The sequence below is a fragment of the Malania oleifera genome, chromosome 7 (genome assembly GCF_029873635.1).
Source record: "Malania oleifera isolate guangnan ecotype guangnan chromosome 7, ASM2987363v1, whole genome shotgun sequence".
Classification (NCBI taxonomy): Eukaryota; Viridiplantae; Streptophyta; class Magnoliopsida; order Santalales; family Ximeniaceae; genus Malania; species Malania oleifera.
The window spans coordinates 5,463,717-5,482,516 of record NC_080423.1 but is presented as its reverse complement, the minus strand read 5'-3'; positions in this window follow the sequence as shown (position 1 = coordinate 5,482,516).

Below are 18,800 nucleotides of genomic sequence, written 5' to 3'. Positions count from 1 at the left end.
TGCCTGTGTCGCGTACTAGTGATGAATCTACTTCAGAAGGTACCGTACCTTGCGATACTAGTACGTTGAATCGACTCAGTAAACCATTTGCTAATCTCATGAGGGATGCATGGGTGCCCCTATATCCAAATTGTAAAATGTTCTCAAAATTAGAATTTCTGATAAAGTTGCTTCATGCAAGGACAATACATGGGTTATCTCAGAATGCATTCAACATGCATTTAAGCCTTATTAAAGCAGCACTACCTGATGGTGAAACACTTTCCAAGTCTTTTTATGAGGCAAAGACATACATGCGTGAATTGGGTCTCGGTTACACTCTAATACATGCATGTAGGTATGATTGTGCACTCTTTTATGGTGAACATGAAAATGCGACCAAGTGCCCAGAATGTGGCGAACCAAGGTATACAATTAATCAGAAGAAGGGTAAAAAGATCACCAAAAAAATTTTGCGATATTGTCCATTAATTCCGTTGCTACAACGATTGTATATGTGCAAAAAGACTGCTATAGATATGAGATGGCATCAAGAGAAACGTCTTCAAGATGGAAACGCCCTTAGCCATCCAGCGGACTCCAAAGCTTGGGCTGATTTTGATAAAATGCATCTATGGTTTGCTAGTGATCCTCGCAACATCAGACTTGGCCTTGCTTCAGATGGGTTCAATCCTTTTGGTAACATGAACAACCCATATAGCATGTGACCAGTTATGATGATGCCATACAATATGTCGCCATGGCGATGTATGAAAGAACCTTTCATTTATATGTCTCTACTCATTCCTGAACCGAGAGCACCTGCTAATGATATTGATGTTTACCTGCGTCCGTTAATTGACGAGTTGAAAGAAATATGGGAAAAAGGAGTGGAGAAATTCAATGTGAAAACCGAGACAACATTTCAAATGCATGCTGCAGTCTTGTGGACAATTAATGATTTCCCTGCATACGACAACCTATCAGATTGGAGCACAAAAGGTTACTTAGCATGCCCAGTATGTAATAAGGATGGTGGGTCCTTATCCTCGAAGCATGGCCGCAAGTTATGCTTTATGTGTCATCGCCATTTTCTACAAACTGGACATCCTTGGAGGGCTCGTGGCATCAGAAGCTTCACTGGAAAACTTGAACGAAGGTCACTGCCAAAGCGACTAAATGGGAAAGAGATATTAAACCAGTTAAGGTTGATCGGAGATGTGAAATTTGGAAAACCACGGACCAGTAGAAAAAGAAAACGCACTAAGTTGGAGTTGAATTGGACAAAGAGAAACATCTTCTTCGAGTTGCCATACTGGAAAGATCTTCTACTACGCCACAACTTGGATGTCAGGCACATCGAAAAGAACATTTGTGAGAATGTCACTAGTACATTGCTTGATATAAATAGGAAGAGAAAGGACACCGTAAATGCTCGTTGGGATATGGAAGATATAGGAATACGGCCTGAGTTGCACCTGTTTCGTGATGTGGACAAAATTCTCATGCCATCAGCTTGTTACACATTTTCAAAGGATGAGAAGAATAAATTCTTCGAATGGTTGAAATCAGTGAAGTTCCCCATGGATATGCATCGAACATAGCTCGATGCATAAACACGAAGAAAGGGAAGATGCTAGGAATGAAAAGTCATGACTGTCACCTCCTTCTACAACAGGTTCTACCTGTTTTCCTTCGTGGACACTTGACTGAAGATGTTCGCTCAGTGCTAATTGAGCTGGGAATCTTTTTTTGGCAATTGTGCTCCAAAAAATTGAGCGTAAATGTACTTGAACGGTTAGAGGATGACATCGTGATCATACTATGCAAGCTGGAGAAAATATTTTCGCTAGCATTCTTCGATGTGAGGGTCCACCTAGCCATCCATTTATTAGGGGAGGCCATAATTGGAAGGCCGGTTCTATATCTTTGGATGTATCCTATTGAGAGGTAAATTATAAAGTCCTTGTATAATGGTCACGTGACTTCAGATGTTTTTATTTTTATTTTCTTTATTGTGTCTACAAGTCTATAATGCTATGTAAAATGCCCAGGTTCTTGTCCACTTTGAAGGGATACGTGCGCAATAAGGCACGACCGGAAGGTTTAATCATAAAGGCATACATTGACAGTGAATGTTTTACATTTTGCTCAATGTATTTACATGATATTGACACAATGTTCACTCGTGAAGAGCAAAATGAAGACATTCATACTATTAATGCCGAAGATGAAGAACCTAGGAGCTCTATATTTCGAGAAAATGTTCAGCCTCTCGGTGCACGAGTTTATGATTTCATTGATATGGACGACCTACAAAAGGCTCATCTTTACGTCCTCAACAATTGTGATGAAATTGTTCCATATATCGAGTACGTGGGTCCAAACTCCTTACTTTGCATTGTATTTACATATGCATAATTATATACTTAGTTGACATTAACATGTACTACTGTTGCATATAGCGAACATAAAGATAAACTCCTGACCCAAAATGAATGGAATGTTGACGAAAGACATAAGAAGGAATTTAACAATTGGTTTGGGAGTCGTGTAAGTAACAATTATTGCTTGAGTGAGAAGCAATGTACATTTCACTCTTGACGGTTTATTCTTCTAAACTCCTGTTTATTGAATAGATAAAAGTCATGTATTACAAAAAGGAACCAAGGGCAAGTAAAGATTTGTACGCGTTGGCATGTGGCCCTGATCAACGAGTTAACCGCTATAGCGGTTGCATTGTCAACGGGTTACGATTTCATACAAAGTCCCTCGAACTGTATAGAAGAACCCAAAATTGTGGGGTTGCGGTGCTAGGCACAGAAGGAGATGAAGAAATTGACTACTTTGGTGTGCTGGTCGACATTATAGAGCTTAGCTATGGAGCAAACAGACTCGTCCACTTGTTCAAGTGTACCTGGTAGGACATCGGTAATAAAAAGACTGGGATAAACACCGATGCCTACTTTACTTGTGTCAATTTTAGTAAGACCTGGTATCAAAATGACCCTTTCGTGCTTGTGACGCAGGCAGAACAAGTGTTTTACCTTAAAGACACCAAATTGAAGGGTGAATGGCATATGGCCCAAAAGATTCCTCCCCGAAGTTTGTACGCTATTGTAGAAGTTGCATATGGTGAGATGAGTGCCAGTGAGATTGCATTCCAAGAAGATAAGCCATCTATCAGTGCAGCAGCGCAATCTGTTGCAAATATTGTTGAAGAAGGCACTGATCCTATACCATTGCATAGGGATGGTGCCATGGCAGAACACGTAGGGACTGCTGACATTACAATTGAACCTTTTGTAGACGTTCACTTCATCGACGATGAGAAAACTGATGGGGAAGATGAAACAGGGGTCGAGTACTGTAGTGAAGAGGAAGACACTTTAGAAAGTGAGGATGATACCGATATTGAGGACATATAGGGGGGGTAAGCATGTTATTTTTGTCACTATGTATTTGACACGTGTAAATAACTTAAAATATATTGTTGGCCTAACAAAGCTTACAATTCTTATTTTGATGATAACAAATCATGATGTGTTTAATGTGATTCAAGTGAAAGTTTTTCAAGAAAAAGGCAAAGCTTAAAGGTGGTGACAAAGCTTAAAAGGATGATAAAGCTTATGGATTAAAAGAGATCTTGAAGAGCATGAGGATTAAAGATATCTTGATGGAAGCTCAAAGAAAAGATCAGAAACTCAAAGATGATGGAAGAACAAGGACTTACTTGAAGAACAAAAGGAAAAAAGTTTTAAGGATGTTTGTATGTAAGTACTTCAAGTTAATTTCAAGTATAAATTGAATTGAAGCTCTCACAAAATTAAAAGAAATTCAGAAATATATTTTTTTAGAAAAACCCTAAAGCATGTTTTTCAAATCAAAGAAAACAAGGGTTTTAAAAAGGAAAGTTTTTTTTGTGAAACAGCAGGGCCAGGCGACTGTCTTCTTGAGGCAGGTGACTGCCAAATTAAATGAAGAATTTTTTTCAAAAAGGCAGTAGCATGCTAGGCAACTACCTGAACATAGCCAGGCGCCTGGGTGGTCATGTCAGGTGACTGCCAGTGTTCTGTGTTGTGAGTTTCTTTTATGATAGGCGACTGCCAAGTTGTGGCAAGCGATTGCTATTCGAACGTTGGCTTAAAAACTCTCAACGGGAAGATTTTTTTAAATGGATTTTTTGGCACTATTATTTTGAAAAACTTGGGGATTACTTCAAGAAAACTTGGGGGATAAGGAATTACTCTTAAACTTCTATAAATAGCCCCAAACTTCAAAGATTTGATACACCAAGAAATTTCCAACAATCAAAGTTCTCTAAAAAGCTCTCAAACTCTCTTGTGTTCATTCATCTTCAACTATTAAATTGCTACTAATTCAAACTCCGAAGTAAAGCTTTCAAAGTCTAAATCTGTGATGCCCCGATTTTCGTACAATTTTTTTTCTTTTAATAAATAAATAATCATGTCATAAATCCACCACATCCACAAATCGGCCACGTCAACAATCCTAGTACCATTCATACGACCCGACCCGCATTGGATACCGGGTAAAAAGTATTTTATTAAACAACCTAACAGCGGAAGCCAGTATATACACATAAGTCAGAATACAATACCCAGAGTATCAACATACATAAATACACAACACTATCTCATACCCAAAAATAATACAATCCTAGGAAACCACACCTCCCTAGTCAAAACTCACCCTGTATCTCAGGGTCCCAGCTCCCTATGATCACGGAGTTCTACCACCTGGCCTATCTCTGTTCCCTGAAAAATTTAGATAATTTGGGTGAGACACATCTCAATAAGAAGGAATAAATTATTTACAGTGTGTGGCCAAATGAGTAGAATTATAATACACTTTACTTTTCAAATCACCATTTCATTTGAGAAAATACACTGATATTCACAAACACATAATCATATAAATATACAACACAAGCTTTTATAAGCTTAAAAATCATTTATCAAATTTAATGATTTCCAACACATATTTACACGCGAAATTCCTGAGAATAGGGAAGATTACTCGCCCATACAGGTAGCTTCCCTCTGCCCTAACACGTTATGCAGCCGTGTATAGCCACATCTGATACCCATCAGGGCACTCACCTTACTTAATAAGCCCTCAGGCGGAGAGTTTCACTTTGCTTTAATTATTTATATTATTAACTCATAATGTTCCATTTCTCAATTTTATTATTCTTTCACTTTTCATTTCCACTTTACTTTCCGGCTCATGAGTATCTTCGGTATCAAATACCAACATCGCGTCTGTAACTTATGGCCACCCTGAGGATCTTTCTATACATGCCATGCTTCCCCCCATGGTCAAGGTTGTGCGGCCCGAAGGCTGGATTTAACCGCGGTTGGCCGACCCGGTTAGATCAAATATCATATCACATATCGCGTCTGTAGTATGACTGGCCGGCCTAATACCCTGATCTGGACTTAGGGGGCCCAACAACCCTACACAATGGCACAGTCGACTGTCACGCCACACGCTCCAAGAGTCCGTGTGGTTGCACTAACACCACTCGCAACGGTACCGTGCTAAATATCATAACCATCCAACAGGGTTTACCACCACATACCCGCAATCATTATGCGGTATTGGCATTTCATCAATTATATTCTAGTATATCACAATTCAGTTCAATATAAATATTCTCATAATTTTCTGTGCACATTTCATCATCTCGTAATATCATATATCATATTTCATGTATTTTTCACATTTTCCCAAAATACTCATTTCTTATGCAAATAATTTCCACTCACAAATAAATACCACATTTGATTATTTTCCAATATCAATAATTCACAAAATCCCATTTTCCAGGCAAAACATTTCTACTCATATAATAATACCATATTACATTATTTTTCACTAATCAGATCAGAAATTCTCATTTCAATATTTTCTCAGAAATTACACATTATTATATTTTACACTCCAAAATATCACAGTTTACAATTACTCAAATGCCACACAATTTATCTGATATTTATATCATAATAATTTTCAAACAAAATATCATATGCTCAATTTCATATATTCATTCAAATAATAATTCTAAAAACACTGCTATAATTTATTCCCCTTACCTGACTTACTGAGAGTCTCCCTAGAATCCCAAATTCTACGCCCTTGGCATCTGAAATTCAACTCCTGCAATTTAAATTTTCCCCAAATTAATTAATCTATTTCTCCAAAATAATATCCATCTAGCCTTTCCTAGACTCCATATACCTCAAATTAATATTTAAACTATTATTTAACACCCTCACTTAATTTTCTAAATTTTGCCCGCGGTGCTCACTTGGGCCCTAAATTCCAGAAATCCTACTTCAACCCAAAATGCACAATATTTTAGCATTTCTAAATTAATGCTAATTAATTAAAAATAAGCCCCTTAATAATCGCTGCACCCCAAATTTGGAGTTTTGGCCCGACACCCCCACGAGAATTCCATCCCACTAGACTTGTAGAGAATCATCCCTAAATTCTCGTGGTGGTGTCCGTTCGTCAATTGGGCTTATATTTTGCAAGAAATTAAAGAAAAAGGGGGAAATAGCTTACCCCAGGGAATACGCTTACGCCGCTCTTACCACCGATCCGCTCCGGTAGAAATGACGGCAGCGGCGAATGGAGTCCAGTGGTATTTTCAGATTTTCGATCGGGCGAAAATCCGTCACGAAATCGAGGAGAGAGGGAGAGAAACGTGAGGAGAGAGAGAGAGATTGCAGGAGTTGCAGAGAAAGAATAAAGAAAAGAAAAGAAAAGAAAGAAAAGATAGAAGAAGAAGATGCTGTGGGGGGGGGGGGGGGCTGCCTACTTTTCTGAGAACTTACCTGAAGCTTCAAGCTTCAGGTAATGTTATAATAATAATAATAATAATAATAATAATAATAATAATAATATATTTAATTAATATTAATAATAATATATTTTATTAATAAAATAAAATAATTTTAATTAATTATTTTTTTTCTTTTAAAATCTGATTAATTAATTAATAATAATATTTTTTTTATTTTTTTATTTTTATTTTTTATTTTTTATTTATTTTTTATTTTATTATTATTATTATTATTATTATTATTATTATTATTTTTTGGAAATCAATCCGCTAATCTTTTATTTATCTTTTTGGGGTTTTTACAAAATCTTTCAATTTTTGGAAGATACTTGGTGATCTAAATTGAGTATTGAGCTTCAAATTCTTTTATATTTGAATTACTTTGAAGTATTATTGTGCCAAATGTTGTACTAACGTACTCAGCTATGAGAGTGTTTTCTTGTACACAAACTCTTCTCTATCTTGGTTCTTTTTTATAGACGATTTAAGGCTATAGAATCATTGGACCAAAACAAACGAGGGAATTTCATTTGGAGAGGCAGGGTCTAGCCTAGCGAAAGGAGTGATTGTAGTCGGTATTGTTCCACCCATCAATGGAACTGAACTAGTGAATCCTTTGGTGGTTTGCCAAAGGCGAGGACGTAGGCTGGGTATAAGCCAAACCTCGTAAAATCTTGTGTTTTTTTTTTCCTTACTCTTTATTTTTTTAGCAATATTTACAACTTGCGTGTATGCTTTAAATTGTTAACTTTGAGTGTATGGTTGTTAAATAGACCGAAGGATAATTTTTTTTGACTTGATCAGCATTGATTGCAGAAACCGAAAGGGACTACATTGGTTGATCATTCTAAACTTATTAATCTGAAAGTTTGTTTAAAAGCTAAACACAAAGAAGAATTGTAAGTTTGGAATAAACACAAGGCTTACATAAATTCAGCGTGCTTTACAATTCATTTCAGGGCTATTGATACAAAGATCAAGATTCTAATTATCTTGTTGATTGGTTGTGGTTGAATTGTTTTTGTATTTACTTGTTGTGATTGTTGATATAAAACAAAGAATTAAACCTAAAATAATTTTAAAATTCCAATTCACCCCCCCCTCTTGGGAAGCTATCCTAATTTCATATATGTATGATGCATCCATCTAATATTTGTACTTCTTATATTTACTTGTCTACTAATTTGTAGAGATGGCACTAGGAGGCCAAAATTGGAGACTTCCTTTCAGGCACACGAGTACATCGCATAAGGATGATCTAACATCCTTGATACCGGAGGAGCCCGTCGGTCCTAATGCGGTGGCACCATTGTCTGAGCCATCGACACCTCGGCCAGACATGAATACCACTTATGCGACTGATACGCAAGGTGAGTTGCCGACCGTGATGAGCAGTGTTGGTATGGATACAATTAATTTATTTACATGTCAACTATTGATGATAGTTATTCACGTGTATAATTATAATGTTGTTCTTAAATTAACTCTACTTTCGGCATCTACGTCCATGGTCAGGTCAGGACGTGGTGCAACGAAGAACATGTCGTTGAAGAAGCACCTGGATAGGACAAAATAGCAGATTCAGATTGACATTCCTCCAGGATACACCACTCCGCTGAATGATTGGTGCATTGCGTGGACGAGGGAGCTCGACATTATATGCCGACAGTATGCTCTAGTCACCGCATTCAGCTGGCCGTAGGTGACTTGGGAGCAGCGCATGGTTCTTTACATGTGCATTTTGGTAAGTTCCCAAACCCTATAAAGCTGTTTTTAATTTAAATTTTTTTTTACTTTTAATATACTAGCCAATTAACAACTGTCTAACATTGTAATTGTATTACCTATATATGCAGGAGGAGTTGATATGGACATCCTCGAGGATGACCATGTGAGGAGGGCGGTCGATGTCCAATTGTGTAATAAATTTAAGAGCTATCGCTAAAAAATGCGCTCCTATTTTCGAGCAATGGGAGATGAAGCAGAAGCATGGCCATACGATAAGATATCCCAAGAGGATTGGGAGGTGGTGTGTCGCCATTTCTGCGACCCACACTATCAGGCGATGTGTTTGTATCATAATCAATAAATTTTCACAATGATGTCGCTAATAAATCGTCATTACATCTTCCTTGTAGGCCATATGTGAAACAAATGCCGCGAACTGTAGCAAACTCCCTACAACGCATTGCGGTGGATCGAGGCTATTTGTAAATCATCGCTAGGTAATTGCTATATATAAAAATATCTTACCATTACATGACATAATACTAATGATATCTTATATGATAATGTAGCGTGATCCCGAGACTGGTGCAGAGGAGCCGCTGCTGGATCTTTATCAGAGAACACACCAACGGCGATCAGGGGAGTGGTGCGAGGGTGCGCAGGACAGACATGTAAGTGAAACAAAAGACTTAGTTTATTACTTTATTCAAAACATCAAAGTTTTAGTCTTACTTATTCCTTTTTATCATTTTCATGACTGAAATTAGGCACGAATGGTCGAGCTGAGGGATGCACCTGTTTTAGAGGGGAGTCAACACATGATAGATTTCGAGATCACTTCCCAGGTGCTTGGGCAACGAGCGGGGGGCTGGGTGAAAGGTCTTGGAAGTGGATACATCGCCCCAACAACATCATCATCCATAGGTGCGGCGGCTCGTTTAGAGATGGAACGACAGCCTCGAGAGGCCGAGTATGATAAGCAGGAGATGGCTCGACGGATGCAGATGATGGAAATGGATAACACGCAATTGACAGACACGGTCTCCAGCTTTCAAGCCTAGATGCAAGCCATGATGGATAGGAAAACGCGGTTCGAGGAAATGATGCACCAATCTCGACTAGATGATGCAGGTGGCTCCTCTGATTAGAAGGTATGTATGGTACTTATAGCTTAACATAGTACTTGTGCAAAAGTATTTTATGATTTTGTTTGTGTTATAATATAGCAAAATTTTCAATGATTAATGAATACTCATACTAGCTCATCTGAAGAGTTTTATACGTTATTCTAACTTGGACACTAAAATCCATTAAGCTGAGTGTTAGGGGGTGAAAGCAATGGGGTCCAATTTTTTTTTTTTGGGGGGGGGGGGGGGGGGAGGAGGAGATAGCATTACATGTATTCTCTAGGAAAAGTACAAATTCAGGGAAGAACTAAAGTCTCATATTTAGGGTAATTTTTATATTATGTAGTTATAGATAGTTTGCATGAACATTGCAAAAAATTAATATTACAAACACATATGACTTGAGAATAATATTATTTTTTAATTTTTCTTGTTTCAGAAAGTTCCATTAGTGTTGCACTTTTTGGATGCATCATCCTTGTGAAAGTTCCATTGTTTTCAATGCGGCTTCCTTTTGAACGGACCATCGTTTTGGATATGTGCTCCTAAATGCATCCTCCTTATGGATCCATCCTTCTTTTGGATATTGTCGTTTCTAATTACTTGATATGGTTGCATAATGCGTACATGTTTTTTTTTTTTTTATTGTTATTATAGTTGTATATCTTGTTCAGTTGGGAAATTTTCATATGATAGCTATTCATCTTGTATGAATGATAGCTTTACTTATTGGATATTCTGAATTTAATGGATACATGTATTATTGTCATGATGGTTCGGTGTAAATTCAATGGTGCTTCCTAATGGTTCGATGTTGGAAAATATGCAGATGGTCCATGATGAGGTTGTGAATTATTTTGAGCAATTCTTGAGGCAAAATAGTTCAGCTCAAAGGTCAAATTTGGATCGTATTATCCATTTGGTGGTTTTTGTGGAGTCTATAGGTCAGCTGAGGGAAGATCCGACTGAGGAGGAGGTTTTTAAAGCTATTTCTTCTATTTCTGTGAATAATAGTCCGGGTCCGGATGGGTTCGGGTCTTCTTTCTATATTACTTGTAGGAAGATTATTAAAAATGATGTGATGGATGCAGTAAAAGAATTCTTCAAAGGTGATATGTTGCTTCGGTATTTTTGTTCCTCTTACATAGTGCTTATTCCTAAAGTAAAGGATCCGCAGTTTCAACCGATAAGCCTTTGTAACATAATTTCTAAAATTTTCTCCAAAATCTTTGTTGGTAAGCTTTCGTTGGTGATGAGTGACAAAATTATTACATAGGCGGGAGAGAGGAGATAATATAATTCTAAAGCTGGATATGAGCAAAGCGTATGATCAAGTGGAGTGGTAGTGGTAGATTAGATTTTCCATGCTCTAAGTTTTCCAAATTGGTTTTGTAAGTTGATTCAGAATTGTATTTCTACTCCATGATTTTCTGTCATAATGTATGATACTTATAGAGGTTTCTTTAAGTCAAAAAGGGGCTTGAGGCAAGGGGATCCGTTGTTGCCGTATATTTTCATCATCATGGAAGAAGTTTTTTCTAAATTAATTCAAAAAAAGTTGTCTGAGAAGCGGATTTAACCGTTTGCGCAACCGTGTAGTGCACCTATTATATCGCACTTAATGTACACGGATGATGTTGTTATATCTGCTAATGCTGGAAAAACATCTGTTAGACAGTTAATGGAGGTGATAAAGGTGTATGAAAACTGGACTAGCCAAAGGGTGAATAAAGATAAATTAGTTATTTTTTTTCTCAAAGAAGTTGGGTGTTCAGAGGAAGGGAGAAATTCTTTAAGAGATTGGTTTTATTGAAGGTAAATTTCCTTTTACGTATTTGGGTGTTCCGATAGTGGATGGTAAATTGAAGGGCTGTCATTTTGACCCTTTAATTCAAAAAATTAGTAAGAGAGTTGAGGGTTGGAAAAGTAGACTGTTGTCTCAAGGAGGTCGTCTAGTTTTGTTGAGACATGTGTTTTCGAGCATGTCATTAGATCTATCAGTTGTTCTAAATGCCTCGAAACTGGTGATAAAAAAGATACAAGGCATGTTTGCTTTTTTTTTTTTAGGGGATTTAAGGATGGAAAAGAAAAAATGAAATGGAGGGCTTGGAAGAAATTGTGTGCTCCTGTGGAGGAGGGGGGCATAGGAGTAGGGACATTTCGAAAGTGCAACGGTCTTTGTTCATGAAGTTTGGTTGACACTTATTAACTCAAAATTATTTATGGGTTAGATTTTTTAAAGCTAAATATGTGAAAAGAGGACATATTGCTCTTTGCAAACCTCATGGATCAGATTCTTCCTTTTGGAGGAAAGTTCTGCAAGGTATGCCTGAACTGTTAAGTAAATCTAAGTGGAAGGTTAGAGAAGGAAATGTAAAATTGTGGTATGATAAGTTTCAAGATTCGAGACCTTTGTTTGAAGATTGTCTAGATGATGCACATTCACATATAAGATTAAAAGATTCGGTTATTAATAATGCGTGGGATGTAAAAATTTTGCAGAAGATTCTAGGGTTTAATAAAGCGAAAGAAGTGGTGGAAAAGGTGGGAAATCTTAGAAACTCTTCGGACATACTGTTATGGCTCCCAAAAAAGGATGGATGCTTTAATACAAAGTCCGCATGGAAGGTTATCAAAGTTAGAGCTCCAAAATTTGATTGGGTAAAGTGGGTTTGGAATAAATGGTTACCGAAGAAAATTGTTATCTGTATGTGGAAGACCACTTTTTAAGTGCTTAAACGTTGATGAAAAGGTGAGAAGGGTGGGGGTTTCTCTTGCTTCAGCGTGTAATTGTTGTGAGATGAGGCAGTCAAAAGACATGGAGCATGTGTTAAATAAGGGAGACCTTACTACTGAGGTTTGGAGGAAGGTTTCAGTGGAGGTAGGTGTACCTTTTCTTAGGCAACAAAGTTGAAAAGAAAGAGTCCAAATGTGGTTTAATAGGGCTTCCAGATTCTCTCAATTGGGATTATTGATGAGTTTGATTTCTTGTTTAGTAGTTTGGAGGCTATGGAGAAGGAGATGTGTAGATGAAATGGAGGGGAAATTGGAGAGTAGTACAGATGTGTGACTGTCCATTAAGTATTGGGTGGGGGTTTTGAGTAGGAACATGACAAGGATGGCTCAGTTAAAGGATGCTGATTTTCGATATTGCAGAATCTAGAAGTGCAAATTGTAAATAAAAGAATTAAAACTATGCAATGTGTGAGATGGCTAAAACCGAGGCAAGGGAGGTTGAAACTAAACTTGGATAGGAGCAACTTGGGGAACCCAGGGGCGGCGGGTGGTGGTGGCATCCTTAGAGACCATACATGTTCTTTTGTTTTTGATTTTTCAAAATATTTTGGTTCTTGTTCAAATAATGAAGCTGAATTGAGAGCGGTGTTGGAGGGAATAAAGATTTGCAAACATTTGGGCAATACCAGTATTGATATTGAATGTGATTCGAATATTGTAGTAAATTGGATAAGATCCAATAAGTGCTCCTTGTGGTATTTGTGGGATTTTTGGGAGCAGCTTATTAGTTTATTGGAGGGAGTAGACTTTTCGATAAATCATTGGTATAGAGAAAGGAGCAAAGTGGCAGATGCCTTGGCTCGACAAGGTGCTTTAGGGGGGAATAATTTTTTTTTTATGAATAGTGGTCAATTCCCTAGAGTTATTAATGGTTTGTATAAAATGGAGAAGATGGGTACGGCTTATATAAGGTATGTTTAGCTGATTTCCTGTTGGTATTGGTTTATGTTTTATGTTGTTTATCTTTTTTTTGTTTTGTTGCGTGAGTTTTGTTTTTTGTAGGTCCTTGTTTTGTTTTGGTTTGGTTGGACTTGTAACCCAGTTTTTGGGCTGGATGTGGGTGTTGTTTTTTTTTTTTTTGTTTGGGAGGCCTTTAAAGTTTTGTGTCACGCCCTGAACCTGTAGGTGAGTCCCAGGTGTGAATTTGAGTAACCTAACCTGTCTCTGTATCAATTTAAACGTACATGATACAATAGAAATAGAGGGTTTGACCTCGTGGGGTGAACGGATGCCCACATACATACATATAAACATCCATACTCATCCATAATATGCAGCGAAATACGGTCTTTTACACATAAAAAGTATCATACCAGAGTCTATACAAGCTAGGATATACATTCCCACAATACAAAAGATACCCCAGGTGTACACAAAAACCATCCCGACCACTTGTATACCAAAACTCGTACCTAGTAGGTACTAGCAGTAGCTACGACACCCTTGCTCCCAGATGCTTGGATGCTACTTACGGATACTTGAGGGACCTAAAAAACATTGTACGTACATTCGGGGTGAGAAACCTCTCAGTAAGGAAGAAAGCAGGTTAAATTAGTGTGTGGCATACCAGTGTTATTTTACATACTTCATAACACTATAAAAGATACAATATAGTTCGAAACATTTCCATATAGTTTCATACATGTACATACAGTTCCATACAATTCCAGTATTTCCACAAAAACCATTCCATTACATACGATACCAAAAACATATGGTCAGTGTCATCACATTAGTTCACAACTACATAAGGTCACCTCGTCTCACAAAGATTACATTGCTACAAACGCAACTATCCTACGATGACCGAGGCCCAATAGTGATTACATTGCTCCATATGCAACTACACAAGGTCACCTAGTCCCACATCGATTACATTGCTACATACGCAACTACAATGCGATGACCCAGGCCCAATAGTGATTACATTGCTACATACACAACTACACAAGGTCACCTAGTCTCACAGCGATTACATTGCTACACACGCAACTACGAAGCGACGATTCAGGCCCACAGTGATTACATTGCCATATACGCAACTACACAAGGTCACCTAGTCTCACCATGATTACATTGCCACATGCACAACTACACTGCGACGACCTAGGCCTACAGTGATTATATTGCTACATACGGTGTAGAACACACCCTTCGGTGACCGGCCGGATCATACTGGTGATATTTCACACCCCGTATATAGAGTTGGCCACTCTTGCCTATGGTAGTTAACCAATACATGACTGTTTTACAAAATCCCTAGAATCATTTTGGAACTCACGTTCCTATACATTTCAGCGTACGATAATTAGCCGCCACATAGCTATTTTACAAATACCTGGAATAAATACATACACCCATACATACCACACTTATTTGATTTACGACAAATCATATCAATTACAATTTTAAGTATACAGTTTATGCAAATATGGATTACGGTCACCTCAATAGTAAAATTTTAACATAACCAACAGTTTCCAAAAAAAAGTAGAGATGATACCCGAAATCTCCAATTTTTCCCGAAAACTGTAACCCCAAAATCCTATATTTTTACCTGATAGATTTTCCCAAATAAGTTGCCAAAACATACATACAATCGTAGCCTACAAGCTTACTGATCCTGACTTTGAAAATGAACTGATATAAATTGAATCCCCTTACCTTAACTCAAATTCCAATTACGAACTCTACAGTCCCCAAAACTACGAACCGAGATTCCAAAACCTACAAACCATAGTACAGTACATGTTTACAATCCGTACTACTACACATATACAGAATCAGAAATGAAAATCAAGCCTTACCTCGATTTTAGCCTGAAACCCGAAATCTTCTGAAACGAGATTCTGATCCACTAGAAACGTAGAGAATCCTTCACTGATCCTCGCACTATCGTTGGATTTACGAACTGGGCAATGATCGGCAAACAAAACTAGAGAGAGAGAGAGTGTGTGTTTGGGGAAACTTAGCCCCAAAGCAACCCAAAATGTCCTTTTATAGACCTTTGACCTAAGGGGATTCGTCGAAGAATTGGTGTTCTCATCGACGAATTCTTCACTAGCCTCGTCGACGAATCGGCAGCCTCGTCAATGAGCCAGATATTTCACATTTTCCTGGACCTCTCGACATTCACTCGTCGACAAGCTTCTGAATTTCGTCGACGAGAAGCCTTTAGCCTTTGTCGATGAATTATGGCCTTGTTGACGACTTCTGTGCAAATTCCATTTTTTACCCCTCTTTTACATAATTAACCCCTATATCATGGTTTGGGTTCTTACATTTTATCTTTGTAATCTCCCTTTGCTTGGCTTGTAACCACGGTATTCCTCCGCCAAAAGTGAGGGTTATCAATAAATAAATGGAGGTGCCATCCTTCTTAAAAAAAAAAAAGTGTACTATTGTCGTGAATTGTTGAATGCTACATGATTGCATGCTAGTCTAGAATGCCTCCTGCATGGCAGATACTGTTGATGTGTATTGCATGTTGGTAGTGGATATAGGTTCTCGCATGCCTTGAACTTCTTATAAATGATCTATTTGAACCTATTAGGTGCAGTTTTTATGAGAAAATGTCCAATTTACAGACGGCATGCTGCCGAAATGTCGTTAAAATTTTTCAAAAAAAAAAAAGAAAACTATGTACAACGATAATTATGATAAGCTTCAATATTAAAATATTTTTGAAAGGATGAGTGAAAGTTAGGAATCATAAGAAATGAGATAATATAGGCTTAGTTCATTTAAAAAAGAATTCATTTATATGTTTTTGGTCCGGTAAGCCTAAAGCATTCATTGCCGAGGCGAAATCATTGAAAATATTATAAACACTTGGCTAAGGATTTGAAAATTTGAAAAAGGCATAAGTTGAATATATACATAAGTCAGAGGGAGCATTATTTTCATAATTATTTAAGTTATGCTCTCATCATCTCATAACGTTCATGTCCAAATGCCTAGATGAATAACAATACTACACTGAACTCAATACTATCCACTGTTCTCTATTATTTATATTCTGAATTTAATGGATACATGTATTACTGTCGTGAATTGTTGAATGCTACATGATTGCATGCTAGTCTAGAATGCCTCCTACATGGCGGATGCAATTGATGTGTATTGCATGCAAGTGGTGGATATAGGTTCTCATGTGCCTTGAACTTCTTATAAATGATCTATTTGAACCTGTCAGGTGCAGGTTTTATGGAAAAATGTCCAATTTACAGACGGCATGCTGCCAAATTTTTGTTAAAATTTTCCAAAAAAAAAAAAAAACTATAAACACCGATAATTATGATAAAATGAATGTTAAAGTAATAATGATTGGATTGACATCTCCATTGGTCCTAATTAAAATATTGCGCAGATAAAGTCAAATTCTAAGTTGGATTCATCTAACAAGTGGATAGGTAAATGTAAATATTGTCCATGTAGCCACATTCACCCTCCCTCCATCTATGCTTCAAATTTCTAGTTTTGAAAATTCGTAGGAATGCCAAGATGTGACACAAATTAGGATTCGTATGGACATATGGGTTGCAATGTCACTGTAGAAAAGAACAAAAAAAAAGTGGAAAAAAATGGTCCATGCACGAGATCATTGATGAAAGCGCATAGGGCATATTTTATTTTTCATAATTTTCTCAGCTACCAAACAAATGACCAATTTCATGTCCATTTGACTGGCATATTTTATGTAGTTCTAATATTTTCTCATTAAGACTTGAAAAGATACACACTTGCTCATGCTAGTTCATAACCTTTTTCTCCATGAATCTTCCTATTTCCCTCCTCTGCAAACCCCACAATCACTGTTTAGAGTTTTATTTCAAGTAGAGCAATAATGCTTGTCTACGAAACAGTAAAGCATGCTAATGGACACGTGTCCCCGACTGGATTTATTTGTTGCATCCCCTTCCCCACGCAATGCTAATACCTCATTGAATCATTGTGCAAATCCCCCGTAAACTAATCTCATGCTGCATTCTAGAGCATGCATTTTAGATCTTAAATTTAGATTTAAATAGATTTTAATAAATTTCAATATAATTTTATGCTCCTCGTATTTGGAGACACTTTGGACTTGAATTTTCATTGAATTTAAATAAAACGTAATATAAAATTATATTAAAATTTGTCCAAATCCATTCAAAATGTTTGAAATCTATGCTCTCGAACGCAACGTTATATTTTTCATTATTATCGTACAAATTATGTGATATGCATGATTATGAAATCTTTGAGAATTTGTTATATCATATAATTATTTTTCTTGATTATACTGAGCACCAACTCTCCTCCATTTGTATACTAAATTTTTTTTAATGACTCTTAATTTGTAGGATTCGCAGCTATCATAACATCAATACGATGCCATGCATGCATACACTACAGTCGTCAGATGCAACTTTTGACTATTTCTTTATAATTTTTATTGTTATTTGAACAAATGAAGTTTTTGTATTTTAATTTGAATTTGTACTAGTATTTGCATTTGAATTTTGAATACTTTTAAATAATTTCTATTATCTAAACATATGCTATTTCTTTATTTTAATCGAATTTATATTTAAATTCAAAATTTTTGAATGATTTACGAATTTTGTAGTAATTATGGTTTGAGTTTATGTATTCGAAAATGTAATTATAGATTTTTATATAAGAATTCATGATTAAAAAAAATTAGTATTAAAAGTTTTTTATTTTTCTAATTATTAGTGAAAGATTCAAATTCGTCACTAATACCCTACTATTAGTGATGAATTTGACTCCTTCACTAGTGGTAGGGTATTAGTGACAAATTTGAATCCTTCACTAATGCCAGAGTATTAGTGATGAATTTCAATCCTTTACAAATACCCTACTTTTAGTGATGAATTTATAATTCGTCACTAATACCCTACTATTGGTGACGAATTTAAATCATTCACTAATGCCAGAGTATTAGTGACGAATCTGTAATTCGTCACTAATACCAAACTATTAGTGACGAATTTCAATCCTTCACAAATACCCTACTATAAGTGACGAATTTGAGTTGAACCGTTCTAAACTATATAGTGACGATATTAGGGTTTTAGTGATGGTTATAATCCATCACTAATACTCCATTATTAGTGACGAAATTTTGAATTCGTCACTAAAAGTTAGTAGTAACGGCACATATAACAACTATTTTAAAACCATCACTAATACTCATAAATTCGCCACTAATATTATTAGTGACGAATTTATGACTATTAGTGAAGAATTTGATCCGTCACTAATACCCTGATTTTTTGTAGTGTATAAAA